The 22,789-nt window shown below is 44.8% G+C and overlaps 1 protein-coding gene across 3 annotated transcripts in view; it reads right to left on the bottom strand.

Annotated features, from left to right (window-relative positions):
- The window catches only part of APBA2 (amyloid beta precursor protein binding family A member 2), a 236,067-nt gene that overhangs the window by 128,883 nt on the left and 84,395 nt on the right, over nucleotides 1-22,789 (bottom strand). The window lies entirely within an intron of this gene.

Genomic DNA, 22,789 nt, shown 5'->3' with positions numbered 1-22,789 from the left:
CAGCAGGGACAAGGGGATGTGTGGCAGCACCCAGGGTGGCCCTCCTCCGTAACGGCTCCTCCCAGGTCTTGAGGCCATCAGAGAAGAGTGGGGTTGCCCAGAAGCCAGGATCTGGGCATCATCACGTCTCTCTCTCTCTCTCTGTGTCTGTCTCCCTCCCTCCTTCAGGTTCCAGAAAAAAGCAAATGTACACTCCTTAGAAGTCGTTGAGCTGGTCAGAGTCAACTGATCCAGTAAAAGCAGTGAGAACCAGTTAAATCTGGCAGACCCAATCTGTATCAAGGTTCCCGAAGAACCACCATAACTATTCCAGACCACTATTGTCAATCCTCTTTAAGAGCCTAAATCCACCGTCTCACAACTGGTGCTACATTCTGCAATTTACTCATTCAAAGAACTATGTCCAAAATCCATCTTAATTGAAACAACCACTTTTCTCACTATGAAGTGACAGCTGAAGCAACAATAATGCTTAATATATTCTGTGCTTGCTTCCTTTTTTAAAGAAAAAAACAACAAAACACTGTCGAGATGACAGAAGAGTGCAGGCCATGCTTTTAGTGCTGTCCTTCGGAGCCTGACTTGTTGGGGAAATGGCCACTGAGAATTCGGACCCATCTCTGCTTCTTCTCATTCCTCACCTGTCTGTGGCTGGCCCTGCCAGACAAAGGGAGGAAGACGACGTGGTGTTGTGAACTGGAGGGGGTGAGGGGAACTGTGCTGTGCTGGAAGTGCTGGGAAGCATTAAAGATGGCACGGGACAGGCAGATGTCCCCGTGCCTATGCCTGGCGATGCTCAGCTGTCCCCTTGCAGGGTGGGCACGGATCGGACGGGCCAGACTCAGCCCCTCGGGATCAGGACAGCCCAGGGCTTCCCTCTCTTCCCAGCTGGGGAAGGCCCCACTCAAACATGAGCCCACAGGGCACGAAGCCCCCAAGCTTCCCTGCCACCACCGCCCCCCAGTTCAGCCCTGAGGCAGCAGGCAGTCCACCTGCTGAGGCATCAGAGCACAGAGCTGCACAGCATCCCAGCTGCTCTCCCACCCCCCGGAGATGGCAGCAGACAGGGAGACAGCCAGGCTTCTGAACCCAAGGCTCAACTTCAGACCCCGCCTCTGCTTAGGAGCTGTGACCACAGAGCATTCCCCACATCGCGCTGAGATTCGGGCCCTGTCTCAGAAACACAGAAGGCCGGGGGTGGGGGGGGTTCCTGGGTGGCTCAGTGGGTTAAGCATCTGCATTCAGCTCAGGTCATAATCCCGGGGTCCTGGGATCCCCCCTACATCCATGTCCACATGGCTTCCCTGCTCAGCAAGGAGCCTGCTTCTCCCTCTCTCTCTGCTGCTCCCCGCTGCTTGTGCTCTCTCTCTCTCTCTCCCAAATAAATAAACAAATAAAATCTGAAAAAGAAAAAGAAACAGAGCAGGTCTCATAGGATCCTAAAGCTCCCTCAGTTCAGTCCTTGGCCTTCAGGACAATAGTCAGCCCTCCTCGGGAGGAAATCAAGACAGAGACCAACTCAGGGGTCTGGGGGTGAGTGCTGGTGCAGGACTCAATAGCTCTGTGACCCTGAGCCTCAGTGTCCCCTGCCGTGAAATGGAGATAATAAGAGTCTCCTATAAACCTCCGTCACAGGACTGACATGTGGCTGACATGAGGTGCCAGCAAGTAGTCAGTGAGAAATACATGCCGACTCTTGTCATAAAGCCATTCAATTTCTATGGCCTTGGGGCCAGCCCCACTCTCTCTCCCACCCATCCCCCAGCGCCCCAAGAAGGAACATATTAGGTACTTGTTCACCGCCCACTGTGAGCCCCTCAGAGGGAAGACCCCACGCCCAGGTCTACATTCACTGCACCCAGCACACAGGAAAGGCCCCACTCCCTGATTCCAGAACCCCCACCCCGGCCACCTCTGCAGCCCCCGGCAGACATTCTTTTGGAGCCGGCAGTGCACCTCACACCAGAGCTTGAGGGTCTGGGTGCCCTCCTAGGATGTGGCATTTTCAGAGACGAAGCTCATTAATCCAGAGGGAGGCAGGTGCCTGGGGCAGGTCAGGGGGCTCCTAGCACCACTTATACCTCAGCAGGACCCTGGCCCGGAGGTGGTGGCTGCAGAGTGGCCTGGGTGCTTTGGATTACAAAGTCCCTCTAAACTACTCTGAAACCCCTTCCTACACATTCCTGGGGCCTGCACCCTCCCCAGTCATGGGTTTCCGAGAAGACAGGAATCTGTCTTGGGGGGCTGGAGGGGGTCCTCTACCTAGTGGGTAAAGGAGCTCAGCTGCCTCAGAGCTGCCCCCAGGCCGGACCCCTCAACCCATCCTGGCTTGTTCCCTCACATGCTGCTGGTGGGGAGGGAGTCCCTGAGGTGACACTCCTCCTGGAGGTCACCTGTTCACTGTACCACACACCCAGGGGGCTTCCGCATCTATGACACACCAGCCTCTGTGACAAAAGTCAAAGATGAGTTTGGGTTTGTAAGTTTTCTAGAAGAGACTCTCGAAAATAATATATCAGCAAAAGCCGAAACAAAATTGCCAGACATGGGCCCCCAACTGACCGGGATTCCTTACCAGTGACATCGTGTCAACACTGAAACCAATTACTCCCCCACACACACCAGCAGTAAATACACAGCCTCCTGTCTAGAAAAGAAAGGCAAGGAAATGCATTTCGCTTTCAGAACAGGGCTTTCCTCAAGCGAGGACCATCCTGCGTATCCCTCCCCACTCAAGAGCTGAGGGGAACACACACAGGGCAATGGTGGCTGGGCTGGAAATGTCTGCAGGAATGTTTACACCCACCAAACCTCAGACCCCTGGCAGGGAATCCAAGCCCACTGGAAGAGGGAAACAGCATGGTCACTCCAGGGTCCGTACCAGGGAATCCACCAGCCAGCTTGCAGAGTGGAGACATAGGTGGGCGACTTGCAATGACTTCCTGTTTCACCAACTCCCCGCCCCACCCCTGTGACTCTAACAAACCCATGACCTTGAGGTGCCAGGACCTTAACCCACATGCAAGGCTACCTTTGTTTTAATGATGCATTTCGTTACCATTTCATTTTTACACTAAGGATTACTACAACCTGGACTCATTGATTACCGAGGTCTCTAATTCTGCTTCTACGGAGCAGACCCGGTGCTGGCCCTACAGGCAGGCATACAATGTTCTTGACAGCCTGGTTAGAAGCTTGCTCTCGACCCATCATTGATGTGCCCTTCAGACGGTGGTGGTTGTCAAACGCCTCTGATAGTCTCACTTTATCATAGTAACTTGCTGTTTTGTTTAGGTCCAACATTATCAATTTATTTTCCCAAGACTGTTCTTTAAATAAGACAGGACTACTGGGGGAACCAAATATAAATCCTGTACTGCTAAAGCAGAAACAGACACAATCAGAATAATCTTACACACCAGACTTGAGATGAAACTGAGGTAATAGAAGAGAGGGCTGAGAGAAAGAAACTGGACCCACGATAACAAAGTCAAGCTGCTAGATCAAGCCTTGCCTGAAGCCATGTGTTTCAATTACACAAGAAAAAGTTTATATTACCATGAGATGGGTTTTCTGTTACATCAAGTGTCTTCATGGATGAGGAAACTGAGGGCCAGGGAGGTTAATGTGACTTTGCCAGCCCAGACAGCAAAGGAATAAAGGCTCAGTTATGTTGCATTAAGTCCTGCCTTGTGTCAAAATCCTAGGGTGTGTTCATTGTAATTTACACAAACTCCTTAATTCTTTACAAGTGTGAAGACAGGTCAGATATCCAAGCCTTACACGATCAAAATCTAGTAGAAACACATTTAACTCAACCAGATCTTTTGTAGCTCTCCAAAAGCAACAGGACAAGCCTAATTGGTCAGTGGGGATTCTACCAAACATACAAGATAAACAGCACAATTTACATCTAACATTTCTGCACCATGTCCCTCTCTCAAAGATAGCTCTGATCCTGGCTCACACTTTTGTGCTTACAGAAACACCAAGGCAGCTTTCAGACAGAAATGTTCTCTTAATTAGTCTCACAAACGAGGCAGTGCTCTGGTGATCAGCTGGCTATGTTTGTGTTGTTTGCCTCCCTTCCTGCCTGCCTGCCTGCCTTCCTTCCTTCTTTCTCTCTCTCCTTTCTTTCTTTTTCTTTTTTTTTGTGATACAAAGGCCCAAGGAAGGATGAGCAAAATCATGTCTCAACCCCACTGTCTGTGTCTTTTAGACCCGAGAGTCCAGAGGGAGGTGACTTGCTCAGAGTCACAGCCCGGGGCCAAACGCACAAGGCCAGAGGACCCTGGGATCATTTCACCCTGCACTGAGCCCCCCTCCCCGGAAACTGTGCCACAGAGAACGCCATCTGCTCCCCCAAGCCTGGTGACCAGAGGCAAGTCCGGGCTCTGCCCAGGACCCGGAAGACACCAGGGAAGCAGGAGCTTCCAGCTGCCCGTCGCCCCCGCAGGTCTCCACAGAGCAGCCTTCCGCAGGGAGAGGAGCCCACACCTGCGACCTGAGCAGTGCCAGCAGGGGAGGAAGGCACTCCGGAAGAGCTTTCTGCTTCGCAATGGCCCCACAGGAAGAGCCCACCAGCAGCAAGGCTGCAGCTTCTGGAAACCCACGGGAGTCACGAGCAACCTTGAGGGAGCTGGGCTGTGCGGTCTCTGGAGTCTGTCTGTCCTCCATCACCAACTCCCCTGTCTGCTCTCTGCTCTCAGACCTCCTTCCACCCAGATGGTCCCTATACCTCACTAGCCCTTCCACGGGGCCAAACTGGCGGGTGGGGTCTGGCCCACCTCTGGCCCCATCCCTGCCCACCCCACCACCTTAGCCTCACCCCTCCCCTGCCTGGACGCCAGTGCACACACACACACACACACACACACACACACACCCGGGTCACCCAGTACAGTCACCCACTGCTCCCATGGCTCTGCAGCACGTTAGTGCCGCATGTAACTCTTCCAAACCCTGAAGTGAGTAGCACAAGGACAGGGTATGTCTGCCCCTTCCCTGTCCCAGCTTTTCCCTGGTGAGGCCTTGGCGACATGCTCATCCTATTTCTGAGACAAACAGGCCACTTGCTTTCTGCCTTTCTTGGCTGTGTCAGAAGGTGATGCAGGCTGTGCTGAAGAGCAGGAGGTGGTCCCCCCCAAAATGAAGAGCAAATATCTCACCCCCCTGAGGAGTGAAGGTGAGCCCGGCCAAGGTCTCTCCTGCTTGTGCCAGCACCTGAGCCCAGCCCGGGCCTCCCGGACACTGAGGCTGTGTAGCTGCTGCGTTTGTTCAATGGTGGGCCCGTAGCCCTCAGGTGGCATGGCTGTGGGAACCGGGGGTCTGGGAGTGAGGGTGGGGCCGGCCACCCTGACACACAGAGCGTATACCCACCCACCAGTGTTCGACGGATAAATGGATAGAACCAACAACACAAGACCTACTCTAACAGCTGACATGCAGGGAAGGGCTCACGTGGTAAGACAGGACTGTGTCCAAGACTGCCAAGGGATGACCGACACTTGACACAGTCATCTGCCCACAGGGACGCGAGGAGGATTCAAGAAGAAGAAACACTGGGCTCCCCCACAGGAGAAGAGCTAATTCCCCCTAATTCCCCACCCTGCACTCCCAGAGAAGCCATGCTTCCCTGAGAAAGGCTGGTGGTCCTGCAAAGCTGAAGGGCCCTGTGACCCCTGGCGGGCGGCAAAGCACCAGGCAGGCAAATCCAATGATGTCGGGAAGATCACACACCTGGCCAGGTAGGGGCTGACGGACCCCAAACAGAACAAAGGCCCAAAGGAAATTCCATTAGACAATATTAGTTCTCAACTTTGAGAGGAATGGATCAGGGCTCAGGAGGTCCACTTGCTGCTGATAAGGGGTGGGGGGCAGAGCAGAATGGCCAGTGACCAAAGAGGGCCAGTGGAAGAAAACTGGGCCCCAGGCAGAACCCACACAGGAAGAGCCAAGAAGCAATCAGGAGAGGGGAGAGATATGTTAGGGGAGTCAGAGGCCTGGTCTCGAAACAGGGGGTCCCAGGGCCAGGCAGGAGGTGTGGATGGAGAGATGAGGGCAGCGCACCCTGGCAGGTGCTCAGAGCTCTCCTTTCAAACTTCTAGAAAGTTGAGCAGGCTGCAGCTGTTATCACCCCAGGCACAGTGAAGCCACAGTGGGTAGAGGGGGTCAGACGCGTAGGACTTTAAAGATCTTAATGTCCCCTGAGGTGGCCGATAAAGAGCCCTTTGCTCACATCGAATGCTCTGGACCATCAAATGCTCTGGACCATCGAATGCTCTGGACCATCAAGCAGTTCAGACCTGAGGCTGAAGGTGTTTTGGAAGACGCCATCCAACTCCTGCTAGCAGCAGAAAACTCCCGACCGCCTGCGGCATTTCAGGTTGTAGGAAAGGAAAGCACAGGCTGCTGCATTGCATGGGACAGGCCTGCCGACCCTCATAAAGGGACACCAACCTCACATGGAGACCGCAGAGATCATCACGGCTCATGCTGTTACATCTCACAAACTGCCAAAATAGCTTTTATGATTTAAAGGAAGGTGGGAAGCTAGAATCTCCCTCACTGAACATTAGCAATCATGGCTCCCTTGTATGGGCTCAGAATGGGCTTCATGGCCCAAGAGCTGGACGGGAGGGGCCCACCATTAAAATACTCCAAGCACACTCCAAGGGAGTGAGTGCCACCCACCCAGGGGGTTCAGGAAGCCCCATGGCTGTCCCCGGCCCCATTAACTTTGGGTGGCATCCCCTTCCCCACAGTTCAGACACTCAGTCGTGTTTGAGACAACTCCAGAGCTCAGAACCCAAGGCCAGCCTGAACAATGGCGGCCACAGGTATATTCTTGTTCTCTGTGACAGCGAAGGAGAACGCTACTTACAACTCCCACGCTGCAGCACAATGAACAAAGCTGGGTTAGTGGCATGAGCAAGTGGGTGGCATACCTGCACTTTTCCCTGGCAAACACTCAAGAGGCACAGGGCTCTTCCCTTTGAGTGAGAGGGAAGGGGGGGCCAAGGGAGGGAGAAAGACGTTAACCCACTGAGCCAGGGCATACCAGCCCTTCACAAAACCCTCCACAGCCTGGCCTCATCACATCCTTTTGTTCTCCTTGTGTGTCAGTTTTGGACAATGTGGCTTTTAGAGCAGTCACCTCGTCCCTGAGTGACAGAGCTGGGATTTGAACTGAGGTCTGCCTGAGACCTTACTGCCTCTTGACTGAGGATGGGACAGATGGGTAAGTGGGTCCAACCACCCCAACTTTTGACTGTTTGAGAGTCATGGGGCAGCTGGTCAGTAAGGTTCTCCTTTCTGTGTGCCACTCAGCATTTCTGTGCTAGGCGTCAAGGCATCTTCTAGAAAGGGTATGCACCTGACACATACAAGAGCAGAAAGGAAGCTGAAACATGTGCCTGTCTGGAAGATGCCTCATTTTCCCCATTCCAGAACGCTTCAGGGGGCCGATGTGCTGGACAGAAGCCATCCAGAGGACCCGGAGGCAGCCCCCAACATCCCAGCAGCTGAGTGTGCCCCAAGCCTGTTTTCTGAATGAACCAGTGTCTCCTTGTTCACCTCCTTCACAAGATAGCAAGAGGCTGAATCCCAGTGGATGGAATCAGGAAGCTCCCACTTTGAGCATTCAACACAGGGAGCAAGGCCGGAGGACTCTTCAGGCAGTTAGGGAGAATCCTAGGGTGGGCTCACACACTAACAAAGAGGAAGAAAAACAGTAGTGTCAGAGGAAACTGACCAGTGAGGCGAGGTTCACTTCTGCATTCTGAATAGACTTTATTAAAAAGTCAGAAACCCACCTGCTAGTAACCCACCAGGGCTACAAAGTTACAGGTGAGCTTTAACAAGCCCATCAAGGAACAGACCATCTGTCTTATATGACCCACCTTCCAGAAAACTGAACACTACGGGTCCAAAATAACCTCTGTACTAAAGCCAAAGGAAGACAGAATGAGAATGGTAAATTTTGAACAAACTGACTTATAAATATAGATGCAAAACTCCGAAATGAAACATTAGCCAAGTTTTTCTAGCCGGCAATTTCTAAGCAAACAAACCCATCATGATAAAATACAGGTTTATCCCAGGAAGGCCAGGTTGGTGTAATATTAGAAAAGCTGTTAATGCAATCACATAAGTCATCACAAGAAAAGATAGCTCAGTCACGCAGAAAAACCATTTCATAAAATTCAACACGCATTCCTAATTAAAGAAGGGAAAAAAACTCTTAGCAAATGAGGAGCAGAAAGGGTGTTCTTGAACAGGGAGTGTGCACCTAGCCCAGAGCAAACACCCTATTTAATGGTGGATCATCAGATATGGCCCTACAGGAATAAGGAATAAGACAAGAATTCACAACTTCACTGCATCTGTTAACAATGTCCCACCACTCCTAACCAAAGAAATAAGAAAACAAAAAACAAAACAAAACAAAACAAAAAAATCAAAGAATGAGTACTGGATTGGATTAGATGCACCTGGAATTATTTGCGGGGGTCATGACATCCATGCAGAAAATCCAAGAGTCTACAAACAATTCAGCAAGGCTGCTGAACAGCAGATCAACACGCCAACTCAGTGACTATCACAAAAGGTCATTTCCAAAGACACCACCTGGACAGTAGCCAAAAATAGAAACCTAGGAAGAAATATAATGTAAAAATACAAGACCTTCAGAGAAAAATACCTCTTAATTTATTGAAAGACATAATAGAAGACCTATTAAAATCAGGTCTCCATACGCTAGGAGTATGCATTTTTATTTGGGGTGTTGTCTTCCAAGTAAATTCATGAAGGGGAAAGGCTGAGTCAGGGTCAAGGCAGATCCACTGGGGTCCAGGATGTCTGTTCCCTCAGGGGCTGGAGCACTTTTTACTTCTCCACAACCCCACCAACAGAAAATGCTGTCAAACTGGGATTTTTGCCAATCTTAGCAGTGAGAAATGGTATCTCAGGCTAATCTTAATTTACATTTCTCTTACAAGGGAAGCTGAATATCTTTTCATACACTTAAAAGACCATTTGTATTTATTTCTCTGTAAACCATCTGTTCACATCTTTTACCTATTTCCTATTTGGGTTTTTGGTCTATTCCTTTTAATTTTTATTAATTCTTTATATTTTAGGGAAATAAGCTTTGTTCATCATCTAGTTGCAATTATTGTTTGATTTTTCACTTTGCTTATGGTGTTTCCCCCCTCACTGGAAAGGGAAGTTTTTCCCTAATGCAACTGAATTTATCAATTTTTTATGTTGCTTTTGGATTTTGAATCATATTTTCCCTCACCTGTATGTATAAAAGAATTTATCTGCATTTTCTTCCAGTACTTGTGGTAACTATCTATCTAGAGCCATTTGAAATATATGCTGGTAAATGATAAGAGATGTCAATTAAGTTTTATCTTCATCCAAATAGCTATTGTTAGATAATGAAAATATATATTGGTCTCTGCCCCAGTTCCCGGCACCAGGGCTCCTAAAACCTTTCTCATTTCCTAAGTGATAGGACTGCTAGGAGCATCTTTTGTTCTCATTTGATCTCTGACCTCAGCTCCTGACACAGGGCTCCTGAAACCCTTGTAATTCTGGATGACAGAAGTGTCTTTGTTCTAATGAGGGAACTCTTGGTGGGCTTCTGGATGGTTCTTGATTGGGGGGGCTTGTCACCAAAAAGTACAAGGCATGACTCTCATTCTCTTGAGAAGGGAGAGGGGCTAGAAATGGCATTAATGATTCATCACACCCACATGAAGAAGCCTCCTTAAGATCGCAAAACTATGGGGTTCAGAAAGCCTCCATGTTAGTAAACACATCTACACCGGTAGGGTGACACACCCCAACTCCACGAGGACAGAAGTTCCTGCACTAGGGACCCTGCCAGACCTCACCCTATGTATCTCTTCATCTGGCTGTTCATTTGTATTCTTTATCATACCCTGCAATAAACTGGTAAACAGAAGTGCATGTTTCCCTGAGTACTGTGAGCCACTCCAGCAAAGTAATTAATTAGTGAATTAATCCAAGGAGGAGTTCAGGGGAACCTCAGACTTACAGCCAATCGATCAGAAGCACAGGTGACAACCTGGACTTGTATCTGGCATCTGAAGTAGAATGATAACAGTCTCATGGGACTGGGTTCTTAACCTGTGGGATATGACACAACCTCCAGGAGGAGAGTGTCAGAACTGAATTAAAGTGTAGGACACACAGCCAGTGTTATAGAGCGGCTTGGTGTGAACAACCCTACACATCTGGTGTCAGAAGTGTGACTATAAAGGAAGCACATGTGGGGGATGGAAAGGAGGGGGCTGGGTTTTTTCCTACTCAGGAGAAAAGACTGAATTTTCCCCATTCAGCAATCCAGTCATCCCAAAACCATTTTTTAAAAGGTTCCCTCTGCTAACATTTTATTTAGGAATTTTACATCAATACTCCTAAGTGAGACCAGGGTGTTGGCTTCTTTTATCAAATGATGTTGAGGTTTCCATTTATTTTCTATGCTCTAGGATGATTTAAGTAGCACTGAGATTATCTGTTATTTGAAGACTTGATAGAATTCTCCTGTGAAGCTATATAGGTTAGGAGGTTTTTCTGTTTTGTTTTGTTGTGTTTTGTTTTTTTTCAAGGAAAATCGGTTTGTTTAAACGTTAATGTGTCTACTGGGGTCCATTTGGGTAATTCCACTTTCCTAGAGAAGTATTCTTTTCATCCAGGTCTTCACATTTATTTCCACAGTATTGCAAGAAGTAACTCCTAATGATTTTTTTAATATGCTCTATTTTGTTGATTATTTCCCTAGTGTCATTTCTTATTTTGTGTGTTTGTGCCCCTCCCCCCATAATTCAGTTAGATCAGTGATTTGTCCACTTGATTTTCTACCATAGAAAATCGGCGTTTTGTTGTTTATTACTTCTTTGTTTTTCTCTGTTCTAATTCATCAGTTTCCAACTTTACCCTTATTTGCCATTCTGCTCTCACTCCATTATTTTGTTTGCTTTATCTAACATTTTGAGATGGATGTTTAATTCATTCATTTATTTTTTTTATTTTAAGGCACAGCTTTATGTGCATCCCATAGACTGATGTATTTATAAAGCTTAATCTTGTGATTTTCCAAGTTGAAAGGTCTTTTTGTTTTTTTATCTATGATTAACTTCTGGTTTTATTGCATTGTGATGACAGAACCTTGTTTGAATCATTTCTATGTTACAAGAACTTATTGAAGTTTTCTTTGTAACCTAATAGATGTCAACATTCACAAATGGTCTGTGTATTCTGGAAACAAAGTTGTATTCCCTATTATCATGGTTCAAAGTCTGGTATGTTGGGGGCATAGTCCTTTGTCTCCTTCACACATCTTGGATAGCAAGGGGCTGTCATGGTCTCCAGCATGAGTGTGCTTCTGTCCATATCTCCTGCTTCACAGGTGTTTCAAGGATGTTCAGTGAGAAACAAGTGAGAACAGTGAGAAACAAGTGAGAAACAGTGAGAAACAAGGATGTTTCTCGATGTTCAGTGCAGCATTCATAGCCACAGTTATATCTGCTCTGTGAATTGCACCCTTTTCTGTTATATAGTATCCCTCTTTGTTTCATTCCATGTTTTGGGCATGGATTCTACCTTGGTAATGTTGACCTAAAAACAAAAACCAAAAAAAGAGCCAGCCATTCTACCAGCAAAATGAGTTTATTCAGGAATAGCAAAGGAATTACCATGTAGGACAAGCAAACTATGGCAAACCATAGGCAAGTCCAGAGAACAGCAGAGAAGGGCTTGCATTTAAGAGGAAAGGAGGAAGTTGGGAGGGGCCATTTCATACAGTTCAGGGTGGCAACAGCTTCTCATTGGGTAAGTATGGCAGTTTCTGATTGGCTGGGCTATTGCTGGGCAAGGAGAAATTCTTCCTTCCTCCTGCTGGGGTACAGATAGTAAGCCTCCTCCAGCAGGAGTCTGGGCAGTACTGTGTGAGAGCTCCCCCTTCAGGGCTTCCTGACTTTATTTTTATTTTTTATTTTTTTTTTTTTTAAAGATTTTTTATTTATTTATTTATTTGAGAGAGATAGAGATAGCCAGCGAGAGAGGGAACACAAGCAGGGGGAGTGGGAGAGGAAGAAGCAGGCTCATAGCGGAGGAGCCTGATGTGGGGCTCGATCCCAGAACGCCGGGATCAAGCCCTGAGCCGAAGGCAGACGCATAACCGCTATGCCACCCAGGCGCCCCCCTGACTTTATTTTTAATGAGGTTTCCTTTATTTATTTTCACAGTTGAAGTCAGGATTAAAACCCCTAATTTCTTTTACTTTCTGCTGGCTTTGTTTCTACACACCCTCCCATCCTTTCCAGCCTTTGTAATTACTTTGTTCTAGGTATGACTTTCTTAAACAGCAGAGTTGGGCACCACTGTGTGAACCAATCTGAAAGTCTTTTATTCAGTGGATTAAATCCACTTACACAGCGAAGGAAACAAAACTGAAAGATACCCTACTGAATGGGAGAAGATATTTGCAAATGACATATCTGATATAGGGTTAGCATCCAAAATATATAAAGAACTTATAAAACTCAACATGCAAAAAAAAAAAAATAAATAATCCAGTTAAAAAATGGGCAGAAGACACGAAAAGATATTTCTTCAAAGACTTTCAGATGGCCAACAGACACATGAAAAGATGCTCATCACCACATACCATCGGGGAAATGCCAATCAAAACTACAATGAGATATCACTTCACACAAGTCAAAATGGCTAAGTCAAAAACACAAGAAACAATAGATGTTGGGGAGGATGTGGAGAAAGGGGAACCCTCTAGCACTGTTCGTGAGAATGCAAACTGCTGCAGCCACTCTGGAAAACAGCATGGCAGTTCCTCAAACAGCTAAAAATAGAACTACCCTACGATCCAGCAGTTACACTACCAGGTATTCACCCAAAAGATACAATAATACTAATTTGAAGGGATACATGCACCCCGATGTTTACAGCAGCATTATCAACAATAGCCAAACTATGGAAAGAGCCCATATGTCCATCAGCTGATGAATGGATAAAGAGGTGGCATATATATACAATGGAATATTACTCAGCCATAAAAAAGAGTGAAATCTTTCTATTTGCAACAACGTGCATGGAGTTAGAGAGTATTATGCTAAGTGAAATAAGTCAGTCAGATAAAGACAAATACCATCTGATTTCACTCATGTGGAATTTAAGAAACAAAACATATGAGCAAAGGGGAAAAGAGAGAGAGGCAAACCAAGAAACAGACTCTTAACTACAGAGAACAAACTGATGGTTACCAGATGGTAGGTGGGTGGGGGAATGGGCTAAATAGGTAATGGGGATTAAGGAGGGCATTTGTTGTGATGAGCACAGGGTGATGTTATAAAAGTACTGAATCACTATATTGTATACCTGAAATTAACATTACACTGTACATAAACTGGAATTTAAATTAAAACTTAGAAAAAAAGATGTAAATATTAATAAACTCATAAGTCGAAGCAAAAGTAAATACATAAATACTCTTTAAATAGATGTAAAAAAAGTAAGTCCACTTCAGTTTCTCAGTGTGGCTGATGTGTTTGATTTCAGCTCTGCATGTTCTTTGTGTTGTATTTACCATGTGTATTTCACTTTGCAGTCTGTTTTCTTCATTTCCTTAGGATTTTTTCCCCACTTTGGGTATTTAGGAAGGTCTATATTTTTGTTTGGGGCATTATTATTTTTTTTTTTTAACCAACACTTCTTACTACTCGATCTCTCAATTTTCAGAGTTATCCTTGACCTGACTTTCCTACCTGCAGCTATTACTATTACTGATTATTTCCATTTTGTCAATTTACATACATTTATACCTACTCTTCCATATCTACCCCTACCTTTCAGTTCTTACAGATGCAATTAAAAACTATATTAATACTCACTACCAGTCCTTTTCCCAAAGTAGCCCCAACCATCTTTTCACTGAATGAAATCTGTCCTCCACTGCATGGCATACATACATTTGACACCAGAATGGGGTCGTATTTAACACCTCAATCCTCTATATGGCAAAAATATTTGCAGGAGTTATCATAATAATAACTAGCAATTGCCATTATTTGCTTCACTTGATCTCTAACTTAAACAATTTTTTTAAAATTTCCACTTTAAAGATACAATTCAAATTCAGTACAGTATTTCCTGTGTCAACTATTTTCTTTTTTTTTTTTTTTAAGATTTTATTTATTTATTCAACAGAGATAGAGACATCCAGCAAGAGAGGGAACACAACAGAGGGAGTGGGAGAGGAAGAAGCAGGCTCATAGCAGAGGAGCCTGATGTGGGGCTCGATCCCATAACGCCGGGATCACGCCCTGAGCCGAAGGCAGGCGCTTAACCGCTGTGCCACCCAGGCGCCCTGTGTCAACTATTTTCTTAAGAAAAGTATTACACTTCACAGTTTATGCTCTGTTTTACTGTTTCAACTTTAAACACAAATAAAAATGCCACGTGGTCACACAAAATGACAGAATTGAAGAAACTCAAATTCTGTTTGTCTTCACAATTAACTGGGCTAGCGTTGTTTATTTCTAAATCTACTGTTCAAATGCAGGAATACGTAGTCCCACAGAAGCAGCCTGTCCATGAAAGGAACTTGAGTGATTCTGAATGGTTATAACTTAACTCTCAAAATATCCACGCGTACCTGAATCTACGTATGTCAGAGAATGACTAAGGGGGAGTTCTCTAGGGGCGCCTGGGTGGCACAGCGGTTAAGCACCTGCCTTCGGCTCAGGGCGTGATCCTGGCGTTATGGGATCGAGCCCCACATCAGGCTCCTCTGCTATGAGCCTGCTTCTTCCTCTCCCACTCCCCCTGCTTGTGTTCCCTCTCTCGCTGGCTGACTCTCTGTCAAATAAATAAAATATTTAAAAAAAAAAAGGGGGGGGGGAGTTCTCTAAATTCAGTGCCATGTAGAAAGGAATGTTTATTAAACCATAAGTAATACAGACATGCTCGTTTGAAGCCTGTGCACATTACTAAAACGCCAGTAACAGGAAAATTTGCTTAGAAATTAGACCAAAAAGAGATTTTTTTTTTTTTCCAAGGAGGGGCATTTCTCAACTGACATTCTTTAACAGTGCTGGAACATAGTGATAATAAAAAGCAGACCAACTTTTAGTCAGTTTTGTCATCGCTTTTAAATTACCTGCAGATGAAGTGACTCCTTATTGCCTGCATCCAGGGCAGACCACTTCTGCCATCCCCAGCACACCACAAATCCTGGTAGATTCATTAAATAGGGCTGTTGCGTACAATATTCTTTTATTTCTTGCATCTTTTAACTGTTTTTTTTCTAAAACCTTGATACTTCAAGGACAGTTGACTGGATATAAAATCTTTAGCCCACATTTTCTTCCTTGAGTTTCTGGAAAATGTTGTGTTGTCTTTCTTTGGAAGTCATCACAAAGTCTGACGTCTACCCGGTTTTCTTTCCTCTGTAAGTAACTTGTTCGTTTTGCCTAGAAGCCCAGCTGGTGACACATTTATCTTTGTTTATATTTATGGTACATGTATCTTTAAAGTCTAATAGCTTTAGAGCATCATTTTGAGCTGACCATTCCCAGAATGAGAGTAGATTACAGTCGGTCCCTGAACAATGCGGAGACTAGGGGTGCTGATCCACATGTAACTTCTGACCCCCCAAAAACTAAACGACTAACAGCCTACCGCTGATGGGAAGCCTTACCAGTAACATAAGCAGTTTAGATTGACACATATTCTGTATGTTCTCTGTATTATCTACTGTATTCTTACAACAAAGTAAGCTGGAGAAAAGAAAATTTTAAGAAAATTTTAAGATTTAAATTTTAATATTTATAGTACTGTACTGTACTTCTCGGAAAAAAAAAAATCCACAAAAAGGTGGACCCATGCAGTTCAAACCCATGTGGTTCAAGGGCCACCTGTATTTCCAGGCAGATTCAGATATTTGGTTTCAAGAATTTTTTCTTGAATAACAGCATTAATTTTAGTTCTGTTCCATCGCTTCTCTTTCTTAGGCTCTCCAACTACAGGTATGTTGGATCTTTTTCCAACTGTCAGTATGTTTGGGGCCTTTCCATCTTTTTCTTTCTTTGTTTCATTTTCTTGATTCTATTCATTTCTATCCTTACTGTACTTTCAGAGGCAACTACTGTCCCCTTGGACAGCTCATAATATACCACTAATTCCAGAGATAATTTTATTTTTTCTTCATTCCTTTCCTTAGTAAAAAAAGAGAAAAAATGCCTTTCCTTAGTTTAATAAACTCCCACTTCATATCCCCTGGTGTTTATCCATTTTCAATCTAATTTTTTAAATTTCTTGACTCATGGTTTTTTTGTTTTTTTTTTTTTTACATTTGCAATTGCTTGTTAATTATATGGCATTTGCGTCTCTTTATTTCTTGACTTCATATGCCTAAATACTTTGTGACTCATTTCTTTTTTTTTTTCTTACAGTAACATTGTATGGATTCTAGGTTTGTTTACATTTGTATTTATTTTAGTCAGTCTCTTCAGTTTGCCAGTAACTGCTGGAGATGGGCTGGGCGGGGGAGGGGGTTGGGTGCAGTAAGTAAGAGGGATTTCTGTGGCTTGCTTAGGAACTTGGCTTAGCTATATATCCTCCTTTCTCACAACTCTGAAGTACAGTTTAATAAATAATAGAGATTTTCCTTCTCTCCCTCCTCCCCTCTCCCTCCTTCTCCTCTTCCCTCTTTCTCTTCTCCTCCCCCTCTTCTCCTCCCCCTCTTCTCCTCCCCCTCCTCTCCCTCCCTTTCCCCACCCCCTTCCACCCCCCCTCCACCCTCACCCCTCCTACCTCCTTACCCCCCCACCCAGTCTTTCTCATTCTCATTCCTTGATGCTTTGTTGTTTCACTAAATTCCTTACCTTCAGCTGATTCCTTCCCCCTTTTACACCTCCAGGAGGCACTGTGCTTCCCAAGATGTATCCCTCTCCCAGAAGAAGAACCTCTGACCCCCAGGCACTTTCCAAGACCCTCTTTTCACTCCTTCAACAGCCAATACTTGAGTTGCTAGATCTCAGACCCACCCTTGGCATTTCCCCATGAGGGTAGGGCGTTCTCTCTCTCTCTCATCCTGTATGAAGTTTTCTGAAAGTAGGCTTCCTGATGACTGCAAATTACAAGACTTCAGGATGGATTTTAGAGGATACTTCAAATATGACAAGCAGTAGGCTTGGACTTTGCTACGCAGAAAGAGTGAAGTGTGCTTCCAAAATGTTCCTTTAAAAATAGTAGTAGTGCTAATAATAACAGCGATCAGAAAATGTGTGTCTCTGTGGATTACTTTCAAAACCACTGGCATGTGTGTTTGTGGTTGTTTCATACCAGGCTGGGTGGTGTGCATTGCATGATTCTGATTTTTGCAGAATAATGGGAAAGGTTTCATAATATTCTGCCACATCCAGGAAAACGTGAGAGGAGACAAGGGCAAAGTCACCTGGTCTCAAAAATCACATTTCAATTCAAACAAGCAGTGAAAAGCTCTAGTGTGTTTCTGAGACACACGGATTTTCAAAGCTGGGCAGGCTGTTAGGAGGTTCCTCAAGTCTTGCCTCACTTGAGAGATGCTGGTGCTTCCTTGGCAGACACAACACCTCAGACAGGCTTCGTGAGGAAGTGCTGCACTCTCTCTGATTCTGGCTGAGACGCCTACGTGGGAACATTCCAGGAACTACAGAATGATTCAGACCGGAGTTCGTCACCGTCCCCACCTGGAATTTTGTAAGCTTTGGCTCCTTTCATTCCTTTCCATTTTTAGTCTTTTCATTTCAGTCACATGGGAGGGAAATCCACCAATTGGTTGATGTGTAAACTAGGGGTCGCCTTCCTTCTCTGGACTCCCCCCTCAAATCCCTTTCTGGACAGCCCAGGGCTCGGGAGACTAATGACTGGAACCTTGCTTGCCAGAATGTAGACTGATCTGTGATGTAAATGTTTCAAACCCTACTCTGTGCTTCCTTCTGTCTCTATACTCAGGGCCCACAGAGAATATTCAGTTATTTCATTTTTATCTTTTAAATGGAGTCAAAATTGTTTTACTGCTTAAAAACCTGCTTCGATTCTATCTGGCCCAGCTTGCCAGTCAGGACTGACTTGGTATAATCAGAACCATCTAAGGGGGCACCAGGGTCCAGCCATCCAGTCATCAGGCCTCATCAGAACTAACCAGAACATAAGTAGATTCGATATGAATACCACAGCTCTCCAGACACTTTCCTAAATCAATCTTACCATACAAGGCCCAGGTACACAAACCTTCCAAGTTTCCCCGTTCCCTATGAGGACAGAACCCAAACATAAATGACCTTGTCTTACTTCCTTTGCCTCTCACCACTACATGTGTGTGTGAATACATGTGCCTGTACGCACGCAAGCACACATTCGTCCTTGGTCACCACCATACTAGTCTATCCGTGTTCCACGGCCAACACGGAGTCACCAATAGCTGGGCTCAGACCCACACAGGTGACAGCTGCCTACCTCCTCTACCAGCAGACACTCCCTGGTCCCAGTGAGGACTCTCCATTCATGCTTCAGACCCACTCTAATTCATGACTCAAAAGGGACTATAATTACCCCCTACTTCTGTGAGGAACTGCCAGGAGTTCACCCCACAGCACCCATTCCATGCAGACCTCCCCCGTACCCTATGCTCCTTTCCAGTGCAAAGCTCTTGGCCAGCCTCCAGAACCGTGCAACAATATATTTCTGTTGTTTAAGCCCCCTGCTCTGTGGTACTTTGTGACAACAGCCCTGGCCAACTAATACGGTGCTATTGTGTAGCTCTCTGTGTTTATTTCCATCTCCTATGTGAAAGAAAGTCTGTTGGAGATAAAGGCCTACTAAAAAGGGCCAACCAGAAAAAAACAGTCCTTAGGATGGCTGCCACCAGAAGAGTGAGAAAGGTTTCAGGTGGGTCATTCACCCACCCAACCAACCTGCTAAAGACATTCAGCGCTGCCTAGAGCCACATGGCAGTGCCTGGTGACAGGGGAGTCCACACCAACACTCACCACAGTTACTTCTAGGAATTCACGGAATTGGCTAGAACAAGGGTAGACCAGATTCTCAGGGCTCGTGCCCCCAGCATCCCATCACAGCCTCTCCTTTGCTATGGTGTCTAAACTGGCCACTTGGCATCTGAACAGTACACTTCACATAGACATAAATGTTGTTTACTTTTCTCCCCCCCCTTTTTGGTCCAAATCATATTTCTCTGTGACATGAAAAAGGGAAAGTTGTAGGATCTTGCCCCCAACAATGTGCTCTCCCACCAGCAACTGACAGAGGCCACTCTTCCCTTCCAAATCTACCTTCTGGTGCTGTTTGGATCTAAACTAGCGACTTGGCAGAACCACAGAAAAGAACAGATGCGCTCCAAGGGCTCAGATATTCAGCAGCATCATATCAAGAGCACAGGCAATAAGCAAAACCTAGAGGCAGGGCGTGGGGAGATGGCAGTATTGTCAGCGGCATGGATTTTAAATCTCCTGAAATGCCCACATAAAACAAATATAGCAACTGTAGATTAAAACCCCAAATCCACAGACAACATTTACAACACAGCTAGGTGACACTGTTTCCCCACAAACCCCAAAATCCAAGCAGGTGGGAACAGACTACCAACAGCCTCAAGACCTCCGTGGGTCTTGACATCTGCAGAAGCAACCAGGAAAGCAGCAGGTGTCTAAGAAACCTGACAACAGGGGAGCCCCAGAGTAGTCAACAGACATTCACAGGAAAACCCAACAGAGAATCTGGGAAGGGTGCTGTCCACAGCAGTAGTGGGATAGAGTTCACAGTGGGTACCACGGGGTTCTGAGCTCTCCAAAAGGAAACTCAGGACCCACCTGGAGGACACCCACTGGGAGTGGCATCAAAATTAAACAGAGACTGCAGAGATGAAGGAAAGAGAAGGTCCAGGTACAAGTGGGGAAAGGAAATAGGGAATCTCAGGAAGTCATACTTCTATGTAACACTGCATTTAAATAACAGAAGACAAAGCTATATGTGGCTAGAAAACCTCTCCTGAACCGCATCTCCTTCCAAAAGTTCAGGAAAACTAATTTCACATTAAAAAGAATAACAACAACAAAAAAATCAAGACCAAATACCATTACATGAGACCCTGACGAGAAAAAAAGGTGAGGGGGGAGAGAATAAGGAGCAAAATAACATCCCTTCAGGCAATAAAAGTATGCCAAAAGTATATGCCCACACAGACCAAAAACATAAACTTTGTCCCAAACTGACCTGAAAAAAATTAAGAAAAAACATGAAACAATATGAATCAAAATAGAAATACTCAGAAATCGGATGTCAGGGCTTAGGAAAGAATTAGACATGTTTTCACTAAAAGAAAGCAATTATTTCAGAAATTAAGACTAAACTAGAAGGAATGCAAGAGCAAATAAACAGAACAGAAAATTCCATTACAAAATAGAAGATGAAGAGGAGGAAAGTGTTGAAAGCCAAAAGTGGGGTAAAAAAGAATTCCAGAGCACGTGACAACTACTGAAGGGGAGCAAAGAAGATCTAGCAACATCCATAACCAGAGTTCATAAAGAAAACACCAAAGCAAGGGGGGGAAAAAAACAAATACTGAAAACTTCAAGAAACTTCCCTGAAATTTAAAACAGAAAAGTGGGGCACTTGGGTGCCTCAGTCAGTTAAGTGTCTGCGTCCAGCTCAGGTCATGATCCCAGGGTCCTAGGACTGAGCCCTGTGTGAGGCTCCCTGCTCAGCAGGGAGCCTGCTTCTCCCTCTCCATCTGCTCTTCCCCACCATTCACGCTCTCTGTCTCTCAAAAAAAAAAAAAAAAAAGTGAAATTACATATTGAAAAATCCCACCATGTACTTGAGAATGCTGACCCAGCATGACCAACATCAAGACATACTCTAATAAAATTACTATACACACATACACACACAGAAAAAAATATTCATTGAGCATATAAAAATAAAAGGACACATAAGAGAAAGTAAATTAGATAATTATCAGACTTTTTGACAACTATGATTACTTCCAGAATATTTAAGACACTCAAGGATCTACTATCCAGGAAAAACTGCCTTTCAAGTATGAAGGGCATAAGCAAACGGATACCGAAATGCAAAGACATGAGAAACTCCATCCCATGAGGTCTTCCTGACCTACTGGAAGGCAAGCATCAGAAAACCAAAATGACCAGCAAGGCACTGATGGTAAGAACCAGTGACCATATTAGTTTGCGAGGGCTGCCATAACAAAGGACCAAAAACTAGGTGACTTAAACAACAGAAATGTATTGTCTGGCATTTCTGGAGGCTAACAGCCTGAGATCAAGGTGCTGGCAGGGCTGGATCCTTCTGAAGACCACGAGGAAAAGATCTGCTCCAGGCCTCTCTCCTTGGCTTGGAGATGGCCATCTTCATCTTCATATGGCATTCTTATATCTTCACATCATCTTCCTTCTGCATATATCTGTATCCAAATTTCCTCTTCTTATAAGGACACCGTTGTCCTGGATTTGGGCCCACCCTGATTACCTCTGTAAAGACTATTCATCCAAATCAAGCCACATTCTGAGAAACAGGAGGTTAGGACTTCAACATTTGGATTTTAGGGGGATATATATCAACCTGTAACAGTGGTGTTGAGCACTAACAGTTGCTACACTCACAGACATGACGTGCTTCCTCTAACCCTGTCGAAGAGATAAAAATCTAAGTCTGACATGGGCACTGGATCCAGGTGCCAATGTGCAGAAGAAAGAAGATGAAGGGCCACAGTGAATTGCCTCATAGGTGTAACCATCCAAAATAAGACTGTGGGACATTCTACAGGTCAAACATCCCAGAATCTTCAATAGATATTTTGTAAGGAAAAGAAGAGGACAGAGAATATGGCATTTCCTCAAAAAATTAAAAATAGAATTACCATATGATCCAGCAATCTCACTTCTGAGTACATACCCGAAAGAACTGAAAGCAGGGTCTCAAAGAGATATTTGTACACCCATGTTCATGGCAGCAGTACTGACAAGAACTTAAAGATGGAAAAAACCCAGGTGTCCATTAACAAAATGGGTAATGGTAGTGGTGTATCCATACGATGAAGTATTATTCAGCTTTAAAAAGAAAGGAAATTCTGATACCTGCTACAACATTATAAAGACATTAAGCTAAGTAAAATAAGCCAGTTACCAAAGGACAAATAGTGTAATGATTCTACTTATACGAGGTACATGGAGTAGTTAAATTTACAGCCATAAAGTAGAATAGTGGTTGCCAAGGGTGCGGAGGCAGGGACTGGGGAGTTGTTTAATAGGCATACAGTTTCAGTCTTGCAAGAGAAAAGAGTTCTGGAAATCGGTTGCACAGTGATGTGAATGTACTTGACACTATTGAACTGTACACTTAATGATTAAGATAATAAATTTTAGGTTATAAATAATTTATTAGTTTAAAATTTTTAATTAAAACAAATTGAAAAGTAAGGAAAAAGAGAGAGGAACCTTTTTTTACAAAAGACTTAAAAAGATTTAACATTAACTTCTGGTTCAAAAACAAGATCACGTAAACTACTTATCCTTCTCCTCCTCTCCATGCTATGCAAATTTCATACTTAAAAATTTATTACATGTTTTAAAATTAGATTGTGGTGATGGAGCACAACTCTCTGAATATACTAAAAACCACTGAGTTGTACGTTTTAAAAGGATGAATTACATGGTATGTGAAT

This window comes from Ursus arctos, unplaced genomic scaffold, assembly GCF_023065955.2.
Source record: "Ursus arctos isolate Adak ecotype North America unplaced genomic scaffold, UrsArc2.0 scaffold_28, whole genome shotgun sequence".
Taxonomy (NCBI): Eukaryota; Metazoa; Chordata; class Mammalia; order Carnivora; family Ursidae; genus Ursus; species Ursus arctos.
The sequence above is the reverse complement of the archived record's forward strand: the minus strand, read 5'-3'. Positions and strand labels throughout refer to the sequence as shown.